This window comes from Narcine bancroftii, chromosome 2 (genome assembly GCF_036971445.1).
Source record: "Narcine bancroftii isolate sNarBan1 chromosome 2, sNarBan1.hap1, whole genome shotgun sequence".
Lineage (NCBI taxonomy): Eukaryota > Metazoa > Chordata > Chondrichthyes > Torpediniformes > Narcinidae > Narcine > Narcine bancroftii.
The window spans coordinates 321,498,382-321,517,037 of NC_091470.1; the positions used below are offsets into that span (position 1 = coordinate 321,498,382).

Below are 18,656 nucleotides of genomic sequence, written 5' to 3' on the forward strand. Positions count from 1 at the left end.
ACACAAAGCCATGTTGACTATCCCTAATCAGTTTCTTATTATCCACATAATTGTACATCCGATCTCTTAGATCACCTTCCAATAATTTATAGGCTCACCAGATTATAATTTCCAGGGTAACTTTTAGTGCCCTTTTTTAAACAACAGAACAACGTGAGCTACTCTCCAATCCTAAGGCACCACACATGTGGGAAAGGACATTTTAAATATTTCTCCCAGAGCCTCTGCAATTTCTACACTAGCTTCGCTCAAGATTTGAGGGAATATCTTGTCAGGCTCTGGGGATTCATCCACTCTTATTTGGTTTAAGACAGTAAACACCTCCTCCTCTTTAATTTGTAAAGTTTGCATGACCTCAATGTTTGTTTCCTTACTTCTCATGATTGTGCCCATTTCTTGAGTGAAAAAAAAATTAAGATCTCCCCATCTCTTTTGGCTCCATACAAAGTCAACCATTCTGATCTTCAAGGGGACCAATTTTGTCCTTACTATCCTTTTGCTCTTAATGTACCTGTAGAAAACCTTAGGATTCTCCTTCACATTGCCTGCCAAAGCAACCTCATACCTTTTTTTAAGCCTTCCTGATTCTTGAGGTTTTTCTTGCATTTTTCATACTCCTCAAGTATCTCATTTGCTCCATGTTGCTTATACCTGCTATACACCTCTCTTCTTCCAAATTAGATTCCCAAAATCCCTTGAAAACCAGGGTTCCTTATGCCTGCTAATCTTGTCTTTAATCCAGACAGGAACATACAAACTCTGAACTCTCAAAATTTCACCTTTGAAGGTCCTCCATTTACCTCACACATCCTTGCCCGAAAACAACTTATCCCAATGCACGCATTCTAGATCCTTTCTCATATCTTCAAAATTGGCCTCCTCCACTTTAGAAAATCAATCTGAGGCCCAGACCTATCCTTCTCCATAATTAACTTGAAACTAATGGGATTATGATCACTGGACTCAAAATGTTTCCCTACACACTTCTGTCACCTGTTCTGTCTCATTCCCCAATAGGATATCTATCCAGTATTGCACTCTCTCTAGTTGGTATGTCTATATATTGATTTAGAAAACTTTCCTGAACACATTTGACAAAAACCAAGCCATCTCGCCCTTTTACAGTACGTGAGTCCCAGCCAATATGTGGAAATTTAAAATCTCCTATTATCACAACCTTATGTTCCCTGCAGCCATCTGCTGTCTCTCTACAGATTTGCTCCTCCAATTCCTGTTGACTATTGGGCTGTCCATAAATACAACCCCATGAGTGTGGTCATACCTTTCTTGTTCCTCAGCTCCACCCATATAGACTTCTGGTCTGTCCTGCTTGAGCACAGCTGTGATATTTTCCCAGACAAGCAATGCTGTTCCTCCCCTCTGTTCTAATGCATCTGAAGTCATGTAAGCCCAGAATATTGACCTGCCAGTCCTGCCTCTCCTGCAACCAAGTTTCACTAATGGCCACAATACCAAAATTCCATGTGCCAAACCATGCTCAAAGCTCGTCTGCCTTTCCTACAATACTTCATATTGAACACTCAGCCAACGAGAGAGGATCCTCAATTTGTGCAGACTTTATCAAACTTATTGTGCAAAGAAGCAGCTGCAATTGATTTTCTTTTCCCCAGATTAGAAAAATAGAAACCACTCCATTTCAGTTTTTGTAAATGGATGTGTATAAATGTCAGGTAGGCCGGTGGTATACTACAGGAATAGTTACTGGGTCGTCAGTTATCTATTTTTAAAACTTCGATAGTTTTTGCATGATTAGTAATTTTGTAGATGCTGTCAAAATTGGTAGTAGACAGTGAAGAAGCTTACCGAACATTACCACAGGATCAAGATAAACTGGGAAGGTCAGCCAAGGAATGGTGGATGGAATTTAATTTAGACATGTATGAAGTGGTGCATTTTGGAGACTTTCATGGTGAATGGTAGGGACATGGAGAATGTTGGAGGAAAAAGTGATTTGGGGGTACAAGCACATAGTTACATAAAAATGGGTGACACAGGTAGACAGAGTGGTGAAGAAGGCATTTGGCACTCTTGCCTTCATCACTCAGGGCACTGAGTATAAGAGCAGGCACATCATGTTACAAGTGTAAAAGACATTGGTGAGAGCACATCTCAAGAATTGTGCACAGATTTGTATATGGGAGATATCATGAAGGTGAAATGGGAACAAAGAAGATTCAGAATCAGAATTGATTGTCATGAACAAATCATAAAATCATTGTTTCGCAGTGGCATCACAGTACCAACATTTACATAAACCACCTTACAAAAATAAATAAAAATCGTGCACGAAAAGTCAAAGTAAGGCAGTGTCTTTGGTTCATTAATTATTCAGAAATCTGAGGTAAAACACAGGATTCCGTTGACACTGTGGTTAAGTGATAAAACACAAATCTGGAGAAACTCAGCAGGCCAAACAGTGTCTTTTTATAGCAAAGGTGAAGATACATCACCAACATTACGGGCTGGAGCCCTTTATCAAAGTATGAGGGAACATGAGGGATGTCCGAACACAAGGGGGAAGGGGGGGGCGGTGAGGATGGGAGATGATAGGTGGAAGTGGTGGGAGGAAACACTGCGGGGGGGGGGGGAAGAGTCTAGGCTAGGTGGAGAGAGAAAGGAAGTAGGAACAGGAATAACTAGTTAAAGGGTCAGGGGGTGGGGAAAGAGGGGGAAAAAAGGCAAGCTGATTAGTGGAATCCAGTGAACTCAATGTTCATGACCTGGGGTTGGAAAGTTCCCAGACAAAAAATGAGGTGTTGTTTCTCCAATCTGTGGGTGGTCAAGGTGGGGTAATGTGAAAGGCCATGGTCAGACATGTGAGCTTGAGAGTGTGACTCAGAAATGAAATGGTTGGCTAAGGGGAGGTCACTATTGTGGTGGATGGAGAGGAGACCTAATCTGTGACCAGTTTCTCCAATGTAGAGAAGGCATCTGATGTCAGTGGGGAAAAAGCTGCCCTTGTGCTGAGTGCTTGTCTTTAGGCTCCTGAAATTTTTCCCAATGGTAGCAGAGTGAAAAGAGCATGGCCCGGTTGGTGGGGATCCTTGAGGATAGAGGCTGCTTTGTTAAGACACCACCTCTTGTAGATGGCCTTGATGGAGTGAAGTCTGGTGCCTGTGATGTCGCAGGTTGAGTTAACAACCCTTTGGAGATTTTTCTTGTCCTTAGTGTTGGCACCTCTGTCCAGAGCTGATTGGAGACTCAGATTCACAAGAATGTTACCAGGACTGAAAAGCCAAATGAAGACAATGTTACAGTGTAGAAACAGGCCCTTCGGTCCAACTTGCCCCTGTTGGCCATCTGCCTCTGTGCAAATTTTTCCTAAACATTGCAAAAGTACCTGCCTCAGCCACCTCTTCCAGCAGCTTGTTCCATACACCCATCACACACTATATTAAAGAATTAACCCTCAGGTTCCAATTAAATCTCTCCCACTCAGCTTAAACCTTTGCCCTCTGATTCACAGTTTCCTTACAATGGACAAAAGACTCCATGCATTCACATAATCTATTCCTTTTAGGATTTTGTACATTTATATGAGATAACCCCTCACCTCCTACGCTACAAGGAATAAAGCTCTAGCCTATTCAACCTGCCCATGTAGCTCAGTCCTCTACGCCTTGGCAACATCCTTCTAAATCTTCTCTGCATCCTCTCCAGCTTCACAACATCTTTCCTGTTGCACAGTGACCAAAACTGAATGCAAAATGGGACCTCAGCAACATCTTATATAATTGCAACATGATCTCTCAACTTCTGTATTCAATACTCTGATTAATGTGTTGAAAGTCAAAAAGTAGTTTGTCCATTCTGTCTACTTGTGACATCACTTTCAAGGTAAAATGTTCCTGTATTCCTAGATCCTTCTGCTCTACAACGCTTGCCAGATCTCTATCATTCACTGTGTTGGTTCACCCACATTAGATTTCCAAAATGGAGTACCTCACATTTCTCCTCATTGTTCTATCAATCACTCCTCTGCCCAAATGTCCAACCAATTAAGATGCTGCCGCAAACTTACTCATCGTGCCATGCAAGTTTTCATCTAATCATTGCTATAAATGACGAACAGCAATGGGCCCAGCACCCAACCCTGAGATACACTTCAGTCTGAGAACCAACCTTCCATCATTACTGTCTTCTTTCTTCCATGAAGCCAATTTTCTATTAATTCAGCCATTTCTTCTCAGCATGATATCTAATATTTCTGAACAGCATACTGTGTGAAATGTCTTGTTGAAATTAACACACACACACACATTTAAAAACCATGACTGTGTGGCCAGGCACAATTCCAATGCTATCTACAAGTTAGCAGTTGTCGGCAGATTCACAAACGGCAATGACGAAGTGTACAGGAGAGAGATAGATCAGCTTGTTGAATGGTGTAACGACAACAACCTTGCGCTCAACATTAGTAAAACCAAGCAGATGATTGGGAGAAAGTCAGGGGAACATGACCCAAACTTTCATGTGGGCTCAGTAGTGGAGAGGGTCAAGAACTTCAAATTCCTGGGTGTCAACATCTCCGAGGATCTGTCCTGGAGCCTCCACGTTGATCCAATCACAAAAAAAGGCTCACCAGCGGCTATACTTTGTGAGGTGTCCGAGGAGATTTGGTATGTTACTGGAGACTCTCATAAACTTCTACCAGTATACCATGGAGATCATTCTGGCTGGTTGCATCACTGCCTGATATAGAGGCAGCAACTCTCAGGACAAGAATAAACTGCAGAGGATTCTTAACTCAGCCTGCGATATCGCAGGTACCAGATTTCACTCCATTAGGGACATCTACATGAGGCAGTGTCTTAAAAAAGCAGCCTCAATCCTCAAAGACCCCCCCACCACCCAGGCCATGCCCTCTTCACTCTGCTACCATTGGGAGAAAGGTACAGGAGCCTAAAGATGAGCACTCAATGGCACAAGGACAGCTTCTTCCCCGCAGCCATGAGATTCCTGAATAATTAATGAACCAAAGACACTGCCTTACTTTTCGTGCACTATTATTTTTTTATTGTAATGTTGTAAGATGGTTATAATATGAATGTTTGCTCTGTGATGTTGCTGCAAAACTCCGAATTTCATGACTTGTTCATGACAATAATTCTGATAATATACACACACACACAAATATAAAACATCTACAGCTCTGCCCTTGGCAACCTTTTTGGTTACATCTTCAAAAAACTCCATTAAATTTGTGAGACATGACCTCCCATTTACAAAATCATGCTGACTAGACCTAATCAGCCCTTGCCCATTTAAGTGCATGTATAGCTTCTCCCTGGGAGTACTCTCTAGAATCACACTGACCACAGATGTTAGGCTCAGTACAGCTCCTCTTGAATAGAGGCACAAAATTTGTTACTTTCCAGTACCTTCCTTTCTTATTGCTGACTCACAATCTCAGCCTGGGCACCTGCAATTTTCTCTCTCGTTGCCATAGTGTCCTCAGATATATCTGATCAGGCCCAGGAAATTGGTCAGGACCTTCAGCACCTCCTTAACTGTAATATTGACTGTTCTCTAGAGCAGCCACTCTCATAAGAGCCATGATTTCTTTTCACCTCACATACTTTAACTTTTCTTAAATGTAGCTGGTAGTAGAGAAGTATGGAAGAAACCAAAACTTGACTGCTTCACAGGGAAGGGGGTTGTAACTTTGAGCAGAGTGAGGGGAGGGGGGGCACATAACAGGATAAAGGTTCAAATGGCTCCTCTGGAGACTGCCCCAGTGCTCATGTCCTTTTTTTCACAGCAGAAACAGAGAAGTACTAATTGAGGACCTTGCTTTTCATCTCTGGCTCCAGAGAGTTGACTGCAGAGGGGTCCCTTTTTTTTCTCTGCTTACCCTTTTTTCTTTTATGTACTTTTTTTCTAGTCTGGACTATGCTCCCTCAAGCATAGGAGGCAAAGGGGGAAATCTTATATAACATCATGTGGGGAAGAAATAAGGTTTCTTTCTTCCAGGATAGGAGAATCTAAAACTCAAGGGCATAGAGTTAAGATGAGAGAATAAAGATTTAAAAGGGATCAGAGAGCTTTGTTTTGTCCACATAGAACATGGTAGGTATATGGAACAAATTACCAGAGGAAGTGCATTCAACTGTAACATTCAAAGGACATTTAGACAGATACATGGATAGGAAAGGCTTAGAGAGAGATGGGCCAAACACAGTCAAATTGAAATAATTTAGTCCACATGGACAAGTTGGTCTGTAGAATTCTGTGGAAGTACAAAACTGGGGGCCGTGATATAGTGTATAAATTAAAGTTGACAATGTATGGGGGGGGGTGGGGGGGGGAAGGGTTAAAGTTAATTCTTTTTGCAAAATATCCAACTCTCTCAGGGTTTCTCCGTTACCACCTTAATGAATGTTGCAATTCCAATGACAATATTAGCCATATCAACAGTTCTATGCCTTTTCCTCAGTGAAGAAGGAGGTCACAACAGTGTCCATTACATTTCCCATAATTTCTGGTCTGAAACCTGTTTCCCCACCACCCTCCCTATTGAAAGGACCATCTCTCACTCTCTCCTCTTACCTCCTGAATGGTTCTCCCACCAAATACAATTTTCAAAATTAGCGATCACAAATTAAGGGGCGATGTGGTTTCAAGAGTAGCCTGAGATCGGAGGGAGCTGGAACTGTGCGGAGTATAATGGACAATGATTTTTTTTTTCTCCCAATTCCACATATTCCCTGCCATTCAATGTAACCACACGTTAGTATGTAGGTAAATACATTAATTACCTATTGCAGGGCACTGCGGTTCCGCTCGCGCTTCTGCCAGGTCGGCGTCCATCAGCGCCCGCTGCCGTAAAGTGTCGCAAAAGACCTCCTTGCGGGAGTTTACGGCGTGCGTTCACCATGGTAACCGATTCCTTGGATGTTCGCCAGCAAAGAGTAGGTTGATTCCGTAAATATTAAAGAGTGGTTGTTCTTTATTCTGCCGCAGAGCGAAATTATGAAGGCAATCTCATACACTTTAAACTAACCACTATTTTGTTACTTTGGCCTTGAAGATGATCAGTCGCGACAGCCCGTGAATGAATAGGGTCCCTGCAGACCCTTTTTGCAGGTCGTGAAGGAGGAACCTAGCACCAGTTTTGTAGTTGAAGTCAGCTGAGTTGAAGGTTTCAAGCAAAAATGAGGTAAAAGTGGGATAACCAGGATCGTTTAGGATTTTGATGCCAGACTGATGGATTTTTTGCATGCTACTAAACACACTTTTAATTCATTTTAAAACCAATTACTTGGCCAGAACAGAGAGGGGGGGGGGGGGCAGTTGACATGAGCTTACGATTTTAAGGGGGAATTAATCCTCCTGGAAGAGGCAGGAGGGAGTAGGACCTATTGCCTTAGTAAAGAATATTGATATTGTCAAGACAGTCAAGGGAGAATCCTTTACACAAAATGTCAACACTTTAAATAAGTGAAATATAGATAAATGTAGACAATTATGTTCCAAATTTATTATATGTACCTCGTCGTGGCCACACACAAATAAATAAATATTTTCCCAGTCTTCTCACGGCTGCCACAAGTGGGAACAAGTGAGCATCTCTGCCATGCTATTGAGAGGTAGCTTGTCTTCCCCCATCAGTTTCTTCGTGCTCGTATATTTGTTGAGTTGTGTAGCTGGTTTATAAAAAGATATCAGCATTGAGCCTGAGCAGACCCACACACACTCTCACAACACAGCAGATCTTTTATTAAATTTCAGGAAACTTGAGTTTGACATCAAATGAATCCCATCACTTTGAACAGTCAGGCCTGTGAGTAGTTTCAATGCTTGTTGATAAAAGATACATTATTATGTTTTAAATTAATTGTTTCGTTATTAGCTTTGTTGTTTAGTGCTATCTTTTGCGTTTTATACACTTGTTTTTATTTTTTGTTAACTGTCAATGCAAAATACCTTTTATGCTAATATATTTTATATTAAAGATAATAGAGCTGCAAAGTTTGTGAATATATTTTAGGTCTGTAATTTTGCTTCCACCCACTGTCCAATAGATTATATAATATTGATAGGAATATTTTGATGTTAACCAATGAAACACGAATCATTGTAATTGTGTAATTTTTTGTTCCTTTACTTGTTTAACATTGGTTAAAAATAAAATATTACTACCAATATTGTAAAATCTATTGGCCAGTAGGTGGTAGCAAAATTACTGACCTAGATTTTCACAATGAAAAAATATTAAAGTGAAAGTGTGCCAAATTGCAAGAAGCTGTCAAAAAGTCCAAATCAATTACTGAAATCAAATGAATACTTGAAGAAGCATGGCATGTGTCAATCAAAATTGGTGTGCCAGGTAGTTTTGGTACTTGCAGGGGGTACCCAACTCAAAAGGATGCCAAAAATTACTTCAGAGTGAATGTGTTCTTCAAAATAATTGAATTTGTTATCAATTCTCTTTCGTGTCACTTTTCTGCAGTCAGGGACATTTGTAGACTTTTCAATTTTTTTGTGGCACTTTAAGCAGTGAGATGAGAATGAGTTGCAACAAAAAGCTAATCAGTTTCAGCTGCGATACCCAAGTCATATTCCACATGACATTCAGAGTGAAGTTCTTTTTCTTAAAATAATTTTTGATGTGAATTTCAAACTCAATGCTGTGTTACCGAATAAATTTTATGCTCAAATATTGAACTTGAGATTGAGCAATGTTTTCCCAAATGTCCTCATCACGCTGCGTATCTTTGTGTCATTGCCAGCAACAGTGACCTCTAATGAGAGGAGCTTCAGTGTCCTAAAATGAATTGAGTCATACTTTTTCGGTCCACAATTATGCAAAGTTTGAATGGATTAGCAACTTTGAACATCAACAATGACAAGGCAAAGTTGCTTGATTTTTCAGCGTAATTGATGAATTTGCCCAAAGAAAAGTACATAAAGCATTTCTGAATCTGAAGAAGAGACGACCATTTATGATCTGAAATTCTGAATACAGAATAAACATGAATGTACTGTTGTATTTACTGCTTCTTATTACAGTACTGTACTCTATTGTCTTATATATATATTTTGAATAAAATTGCTTGCCATTACTTTTTTTATAAATCATTCTAGTTCTTTAATTCTGTTCTGTAACTTGTAAGTACATCATGTACACTACATCTACCCATACATAAATCATATGTATTTAGCACAAATTACAAAAATACTTAATGAGCAGTTTGAAATGTGGCCTACATTTCCTCTCTGGCCTGTGCCTATTACCAGCTTTGCACCTGCCTGCCAATTACACAGTATTACCTGTATAATACATTTTGCCAGTGAACTTGGTAAGTTTGAGGGAATTGAGGAATTGGACATTACATAAATAGGAACAGGAGTAGGCCATCGAGCCTATTCCACCACTTAATCTGGCTGTGCATTCAGCTCCACTTACCTATCAGTTTTCCATAATTCTTTATTCCCCATTTCTGCAAAACATCCATCTATATTTGTCTGATGGAGGAAGACAATGAGGTAGCCTCTACTGGTTCATTGGGCTGAGAATTCCACAGACTGACTTATTCAGGGAGAAACAAGTTTTTCCTCAACTCTACTAAATCTACTCCCCTGAATTTTGAGGCTATGTTCCCTAGTTCTAGTCTCATCTGGCAGTGGAAACAACTTCGCTGTCTTTTATTATACCTTTAATCATTTTAATCTCCAATGCATTATACTCAATCTCTCACCATAACATAACCCCTTCATTTCCAGAATCAACCTGGTGAACCTCTTCTGAACCACCTCCAAAGCCAGTATTTGCTTTCTCAAGTAAGGAGAACTGGACACAGTACTCCAGGTGGAGACTCACCAGTATTTTATACAGTTGTAGCAGAACCTTCCTGTTCTTCATTTCAACCTCTAGCAATGAAGGTCATCTTCCCATTTCTCTTTTTGATTACCTGCAAACTAACTTTTTGTGATTCATGCACAAGCACTCTCACGTCTCTCTGTACAATGGCATGCTGCAATTTTTCTCAGTTTATAGTGTGATCTATTTTTCTTTCCAGTGTGTGACCTCATGTTTACTGATGTTGCACCCCATCTGCTAGATCCTTGCCCACTCATTTAATCTATCTATATCTCACTCAGAGTTGGCGTCAGAGGAAATCTAATCGGGTGACCGTGGAGTGGGGGGGTGGCGGGTACACAACTGCCATTCGAGAACTCACTCAGTGGGGGGGGGGGCAGGGGGGGGAGACAGGGAACAGGTATCATACCTCCCATGGACCTCCTCTGTCCGCTGTGCCATCACACTTTCCCACCTCTCCGGCGTTTCAGACTAGACAGACTGCACAGGAAGACCTGGATGCTCCTGCAAGATTGGTCTACTTACTGTTTCTCTCTTGCTCTTGACAGCTTCCTGTGATTTCTTGTTTGTCTTTTCATCCATTATAATTCTGGGGTGGAGGGGGTGGGAGGATGTATTGGCTCTTGGTGCATTAAAGTGGGCCATATAAGGAGCTCTTTTCTCGCAAAACACACCAAGATTTTGTTTATAATGTGAACGCATGTTGTGAGAAATTATGACTGGAAGCCTTGGAGCCAGGGTTTGACCCCTGCGGATTAAATAAAGCGATCACGTCATTTCTTTTTTTTTTTTTTTTTTTTTTATTTTTTTTTTTTTTTTATTTTTTTATTTTTTACACCATAAATCACATTAGCCATGATATACACTATTTCTTTTCACACATATACAGTGACTTTTTCTCCCCCCCCCCCTTTCCTCCCAAACCACCCCCCCACCCCCCCCCTCTCATCCATTTTAGGTATACAATCTAGGTTGCATTAATCCAGTCAGACAATGTTGTCATTCAACAAAATTACACCAGAAATTCTACTGAGTCCATTCTTTTCTTTCCTTCTCCTTCTATCAACTTAGGTAATGTTTGTCCCCGGTAGGTTTTCGCTATTGTATTTAATGTAAGGCTCCTATACTTGTTCGAATATTTCAATATTATTTCTTAACCAATATGTTATTTTTTTTCTAATGGAATACATTTATTCATTTAAATTTGGTAGTTTCTTCCTTTTAATTTGGTTATGTATTCCATTAATATTTAAAGACATATAGTTCAGCGTAGCCCTTTTATATTTTGTTTATCTTCTCTTTCCGTTTTTCCATCATTACCTTTCCTCCTTTTCCATTTCTGTTTTCTTATTTTCAACTCTTCATAAGACAACATTCCTACAACATCTAACATTTTCCTTATTCTCCTATTTCTATCTTATTTATCCCCAATCTCCCCTTCACCTCCTGAGTTGTCCTTTATCCCTTGTCGGACAACCACATCTCCCCTCTCCATTTGGATTTGCGAATCCACTCGCAAGCGTCAACTGATTGTGCAGTGACCGCTATTTCCCCCCACCCCGCCTCCCCCAGAAAAGATTTCACTTTTCATATGTCACAAAGGTCCCTCTTTTAATTCCCTCCTTATTCTCTCTATTCCATTACCTTCCCTTATTAATTCTTGTCTATACTATCTATATTTTCCTCTAAGTACTGATACATTCATGTATGCTCATTGTCTCTATTCACTCTTATACCTCTTTACCTGCATACATATCAATCGTGATCATTTTTACTCTCATTACCCGTCTTCATCCCTCAGTCTATTTTTGTCTTTACCCACATACATATCAGTCGTGATCATTTTAACTCTCATTACCCGTCTTCCTCCCTCAGTCTATTTTTGTAATTGTTCTGCAAATTTTCGTGCTTCTTCTGGATCCGAGAATAGTCTGTTTTGCTGTCCTGGAATAAATATTTTCAATACCGCTGGATGCTTTAGTATAAATTTATACCCTTTCTTCCATAAAATCGCCTTTGCTGTATTGAACTCTTTTCTCTTCTTTAGGAGTTCAAAACTTATATCTGGATAAATGAAGATTTTTTGCCCTTTATACTCCAGTGGTTTGTTGCCCTCTTTTACTTTTTCCATTGTCTTCTCCAGTACCTTTTCTCTTGTAGTATATCTTAGGAATTTTACTACAATAGATCTTGGTTTTTGTTGTGGTTGTGGTTTAGAGGCCAATACTCTATGTGCCCTTTCTATTTCCATTTCATGCTGTAGTTCTGGACATCCTAGGGTCTTAGGGATCCACTCTTTTATAAACTCCCTCATATTCTTGCCTTCTTCATCTTCCTTAAGGCCCACTATCTTTATGTTATTTCTTCTGTTATGGTTTTCCATTGTATCTATTTTTTGAGCTAGTAGTTCTTGTGTCTCTTTAGTTTTTTTATTAGATTTCTCCAATTTCTTTTTTAAGTCTTCTACCTCCATTTCTGCTGCTACTGCCCGCTCTTCCATCTTGTCCATTTTTTTCCCCATTTCTGTTAAGGTCATCTCCATTTTAATTATTTTCTCCTCTGTGTTGTTTATTCTTTTTCTTAAATCCTTAAATTCCTGTGTTTGCCATTCTTTAAATGATTCCATGTATCCTCTAATAAGAGCAAGTATATCCTTTACCTTGCCTCTCTTTTCTTCTTCTATTTCACCATACTCTTCCTCTTCTTCTTCCTCTGGGTTGACCATCTGTTGTTTCTTTGTTGCCCTTTCCTCCTCTTCTATCTTGTTTCTGTTGTCTTCTGTGGTCTCTTCTTGCTGCAGGTGTTCTGCAGCTGTCGTTGCCGGCTGTGGAGATCGACTCCCCAGCTGGTCCCCCCTCCCGTCGGTGTGTTTTTTTTCATGCGCGGTTGCGCACTTTTGTTCGGCTCTGCGAGCCATTTTTGTAGTCCATTATTTACCGACCTGAGGGAGCGGGTTTCTCTCTCCGCAGCGGGCCTCTTCGGACAGGTAAGGCCTTCACCTTTTTCCTCCTTTGTCTTCTCTTCCTCTCTTCTTACCGTTGCTTTCGACTTTTCTTTTTTTGTCGCCATCTTCTTTCCACCTTTATACTCACTTTTCTGTAACTTTTATTTCTGTGCCTTTGTGTTTTCTCTTGTTTTTCCCGACTTTTCTGGAGAGGGCTGGAGTTCACCGTCCGGCCACTACTCCGTCACGTGACTCCTCCGCGATCACGTCATTTCGAAGCAGCAGTTCTGTACAGATGAGAAGGTTGTTGCTACGTGAGACGGGGCCGTTGTGGGGAAACTCATGAATGAGTGTGTATTGTAGCAACTCATGAACAGAGATGTGGACCGGCCCATAAAATAGTCAGTGACTGTGCAGATGTGGGAGTGACACTGCCCTTCATCTCAGGTGACTTCCCGCACAGCAAGAAGATGGTCAACTGTGGCGGAAATGTCAGCCAATCCCAGGCCGACGCTCCGATGACGCGGTGCCCTGACGTCAGCGCCTGGGACCCATATAAGCATAAAGGCCAGTGCAATAAATAAGTCTCAATTTCAAGGCTTTGTTGTGCATGTCATTCTCCAAGCTCGCATAGCGTGAACATTACATTGGTGACTCCGACAGTTCCAACCGGCAGTTGGACCCAAAGATGACAGACCAGGCGGAGCCACCGACCATACACACGGTCTCACTCAGGCTTCCAATATTTTGGGTGTCGCAGCCACACATGTGGTTCGAGCAGGCCAAGGCTCAGTTCCACCTTTGACACATTGCTGCCGCTGACACCTGCTACTTCTATATCGTGAGTGTTCTTGATCAAGACACACCAGCAAGGGTGCATCAGCAGATCTTTGAATTCATTGTAGAACTCAGGTGGAAACCCATCCTCCCCTGGAGACTTGTTGGTTTGCAGCGAATTCAATGCACTCATGATTTCTTCTTCCGTAAAGGGACAGTCTAAACCTTCATGCCCTCCCGGATCCAAGTTTGGCAACTCTATCTTAGACAGGAACACACCAATTTTATCCGACCTCTCTACCAATTCTGATTTATATAAACCTTTGTAGAATTTGCGGAAGGTGTCATTAATTTCCTTTGGTTTGTAAGAGATCCTGCCATCCCCCATTTGTATCGCATTAATTGTTCTTGAGGTCTTTTCTGTTCTTAACTCCCATGCCAGGACCTTGTGGACTCTGCCTCCTGTCTTTCATAGTATTTCATAGTATTTTTGCTTAGACTGTAATATGGCCTTTTCCATGCTGTATGTTTGAAGCATGTTATAGTTCACCTTCTTGTTTGTTAAAACCCTATACTGATCTTCAGAACACGATTATTGGAAGTTCTTTTCTAAACGAGCCATTTCTTGTCCCAATTTGCCCATCTCCCTCTTGTATTTTTTCTTTCTTGTTTTAGTATATCTGATTATTTGACCCCTCAAATATGCCTTGAGGGCATCCATAAAAGGAAATTATCTGGAGTGGAGGTACAGTTGGCCTCGCAAAACATATCTATCAGTGTTCGTATAAAACTACAAAACTCCAGCTTCCTTAACAGCAATGATTTAAGACGCCATCTGTCTGCTGCTTCCTGTTTATACGGCATCTAAAGGCGAATGATCCAAGAAAAGTCTCGCCATGTACTCAGCCTCCATGATCCTACCCTCTATATGGGTTGAAGCCAGAAAAAATATCTATTCTAAAGTAGGAGTCATGTTGCCTTGAGTAGAAAGAATAATCCCTCTCCCTTGGATGCTTTTGCTTCCATGTCTATCAAATTCAGCTCTTTCACATCATCATCAGTGGTGCGTGCCACCTTTGTTTACACTATTTTTTAGTTGACTTGTCCAAAACAGGGTTCAGACAAAAGTTAAAATTTCGCCCAATTATAATATTCTCTTTTTCTTCCAACAATCTCAGGAAAATGTCCAGCATAAATTTTTCATTGTCTACATTGGGGGCGTACAAGTTAATTAGGATCCAGGATTCTGAGCATATTTGACAGTGCACCATTATAAATCTATCTGTTTTATCTGTAATCACATCCTGTACTCTCACTGGAACACTTATCCCAATCAGAATTGCTACCCCCTTTGCCTTCGAACCAAACGAGGAGGCTAATACCTGGCCCACCCAACCTCTTTTTAACTTTTGGTGCCCTTGTTCCACTAAATAGGTTTCTTGGAGGAAGGCCAGGTCCTCTTCCATTTTATTAATATGTGCCAAGACTCTTTTTCTCTTGATCTTTCTATTCAGACCATTAAGATTGAAGCAATTAAATTTTATACTTTTAGCCATTGCCCCAGGGTTGACAAAGTTATATTTCTTTTGTACCTCTGCCACCCTGAGTCCCCTTCTCATCCAGCCCTTTACCATCAGCCATCCACCCCTGACCACTTGAGCCATGCCAGATCCTGGGAAGAAAAAAACAAAAACTAAAATAATTCACCAAAAAGATATGAAAAAGAAACACGTACACGATCTAAGATGACATATTTAGCTAATCCCAAATAATTTTCCCTATGTGGTCCTTGTCCCGCATCGGATCCCCTTCTCTCCCTCGGTGACTACTTCCTTCAAGTCGTCACCCCCCCCCCCTCCACTATAACGGGTTGTGCATCTCGCACCCATCCTCTCCTCCATCTGCCTCCCATGGATTCTCAGGAAAATTACCCTTATCACTTTGCTTCCATTTGCTATAGACACAATATTTACACATTATACCAGAACACTTTACAATTCACAATATACATCATTATGGGCTAGTCCCCAACTTGGCTTTAACTCTTCTTTTTACCCCCTAGTGTGGGTAAATCTTCGGCAAATTGCCAGGCCCTCTCCGGATCAGTAATAAATTTCATTCCCCCCCCACCCCACCACTGGTAGTACAACACACATTTGAACCTCTTTTGCTTTATCAGCCTTTTGGTTGGCTCAAACACCTTCCTGGCTTTCAAAAGTGCTGCACTAATATCCAAGTAAAAGAAATTATTCTCCTCTATTTCCATGAGATGGCCTCTTTCTTTTTGCACCAGCTGCTAATGTGCTGCCCCCAGTATTTGTTCCCATCCTGGTAACATAATAGCTTTACCGGGACAGAATGTTGTTTCTGCTCAGGTCTCGGTCTTGGGAGGAGGGATCTATGTGCCCTCTCAATTTCTACCCTTTCCCCTAATGTGCCTTTGCTCAGCACCTCAGGGATCCAGCTGTGAAAAATGCTCACTGGGTTTTATCCTTCATTCTCTTCTTTTAGCCCTATTTTAATGTTATTTCTCCTGCTATAATTTTCAAGCGCATCTAACTTCCCCCGTATACAATCCCGGTTCTTTATCAGTGTGTCTAATTTATTCCCCATACTATATGTGGTATCTTTGTTTATCTCCACTCTTTCTTCTACTTCTGACATCCTTCCCATCAGTCCAATTTTTCTCCCATGTCCGGAGCCCTTTAGTCCATTGCCTGTGAGAGTTTGTCCTCCATGAGGCCCAATGCCTCCATCTCATTTCACAGAGAGGGCTCTGAGCCCCCCTGTATGCTTTGCCTTGATAAGGTATTTTTTAAGCCTTGTGGCCCCATGGAGCCTTCCTCCATCACTGTCTGGGTCCTCCTCACAGCTCCTGAACCCGTCGCTCCCACCGCTGGCACTTGCTGCCTCCTCCAATCTATACTGGACCCGCTGCTGGAACCGAGGTAAGTCACGTCACTCACCGCGACATTAGAGCTGGCGTCAGCTCTTCCCAGCTTTTTAGATTTTCAGCCTGACACACTCTGTGCTCCCCAGACTCTCCGCCCCGCAACAATTACAGACACTGTGGGCTTCACTGTGGGCATCGTGTGCGTTGCGAGGATGTCCGACCTGGCATTCACACTGTGGGGAGGGGGTTGGTCTCTCTCCCCAAGGGCTCCTGTATGGCTTTCAGCAGCTCTTTGCCATTTGCAATGCTGTTTTCTCCCAGGTCTCGTCTTCCCTGCTGGGTGGACTGTTCGGTTGGAGCTTCGATCCCTTCATTGGACCTTGAAGCAGCCTCACCATTTTCCTCACCATGATGCACCTCAAGCCGGGTCTCTTGTTTCAACGTGAATTCCTTCATGTTTTTACTTGTAAATTTGCTTATTTTGTCATGATTTTATCCTAGACGTCTTCCTATGTCCCTTATTGGTATTCTGGCAGTTCCTTTGAAGTTTTTTCCTTACGATCCTGGGAGCCCTGGGATTCTACCTCTTCCTATTCTCCCCATATCACGTGACCACCAAACCTATACCATATTTTTGATACCAGTATTGTGGGGAGAAAAGAATCTATCTACCATATTTATGGCTTTTGAAATGTTTATCTATCTCTATCTGCTCACTCCTCACCCTCCCTTGATCCGAGGGGGGGAAAATCCAGCCTATCCAATCTCTCCCATAACTAAAATCCTCTAATCCAAGGAACATCCTGGTGTTTTCCCTTTGGACTCTATCTGTTGCATCCACATCCTTCCTATAATGTGGTGACCAGAACTGCACACAATACTCAAAGTGTGGTCTAATCAACATTTTAATAAAGTTCCCATGTAATACCCTAACTTTTATATTCCATGTCCTGACAATTGAAGGCAGGTATGCCCTATGCCTTCTTCACCACCCTATTTACATGTGCTGCCACTTTCAGGGACCTCTGGACCATTGTTGATGGTATCTGCACAATGGGCCTTACTGCCTCCTTTGATTCAAAAATATCCATGAACCTTCGATTCATGCAGTAATATGTGCTAATCAACCTTATTTACCACTCTATACACATTTATTACCAAATTAATTTAAATGCCCAACCACTATTCTCATTCCATGAGGATGCAGTGGAAAGTTGTTCATCTTCAGCAATTAGTCCTACCCCAGAACAATTCCCTATAAAACAATTTTAATTTTAAACTCATAAAACTATGCAGACCATTCAGCCCAACTCAACTAGGCTGACCACATTGTCCATTTGGCCCATATCTCCAAACTTTCACCATCCAATTGATTACTGACTATTTATTCATTATCCTTCCATGGTTTGACTTTTACTTTATTGGCCTCTGTACTACATCCCTGTTGCCATTCTGTGATTGTTCAGCAGATACTCTTGCGTCGCTGCATCCATTCATCCCTGTGCCTTCACTTCAGAAACCATGGTTTCCCATTTACTCGGAATGCCTACTGTTTATTCATGCATGGTACTATTTACAGGCAATGGCTTCATTTTTCAAATGTTTTCCATGTTGCCAGATTTTCCCACCATCTTCTATCTAATGACAATAATGTACAACATCTGTGACATTCCCTAGTTTAATATTACTTTAATACGTTTGCTCTGACACCAGCTCCATCACTCAACAAGCCTTTCTCTCTTTTCCAGATCCTCTGTTACTGAATAAAACTAGTAAATGTTGGAAGCATTCACTGGCTCAACACCTGTGGAAAGAGAAACGGTTAACGTTTCAGTTCTGAAACCCTTTGTCAGAACTCTCCATTTTGCCCTTTCAACTACTTATCCGATGGGACTGATCATGCTCCGTTTGAATTGATGTATATCCGCAATTCGTTCTCCAGGAACCTTGCATTGTTTAAATCTCACCAGACTTGGAAGCGCTACATCAACATATATCCTTCCGAACTGGCAAAACCCAAAAGGACCTGTGACGAGCAACGTCGCCATAAATCTGTGCAACCAATGGCAGAGTGAGTCATCATACCCACACGACTTCGAAATGGACCACTCGATTGTTCCCGTTTCCTTCTTACAGCGAAAACATCTGTTTGATACTGTTGGGTCCCATTTGTTTAACTTTTGGGGCGTGGTGTATAG

The 18,656-nt window shown here is 41.4% G+C and overlaps 2 protein-coding genes across 5 annotated transcripts in view; one reads left to right on the forward strand and one right to left on the reverse strand.

The window, feature by feature from the left end:
• Nucleotides 1-6,850, reverse strand: part of rnf41l (ring finger protein 41, like) — a 43,491-nt gene extending 36,641 nt beyond the window's left edge. The window contains exon 1 of the mRNA XM_069921878.1: nt 6,780-6,850. The gene's annotated coding sequence lies outside the window, so the exon portion shown is untranslated. The remainder of the gene's footprint in view (nt 1-6,779) is intronic.
• Nucleotides 6,851-6,899: 49 nt separating this feature from the next.
• The window catches only part of rad54b (RAD54 homolog B), a 168,767-nt gene continuing 157,010 nt past the window's right edge, over nt 6,900-18,656 (forward strand). Inside the window, exons 1-2 of one of the 4 annotated variants that reach the window (XM_069921886.1) lie at nt 6,917-6,932; nt 18,207-18,529. The gene's annotated coding sequence lies outside the window, so the exon portion shown is untranslated. Of the gene's footprint in view, nt 6,933-6,956; nt 7,181-18,206; nt 18,530-18,656 lie in introns of those variants that run through there. The other 3 variants (XM_069921883.1, XM_069921887.1, XM_069921884.1) reach the window with 3 other exon arrangements.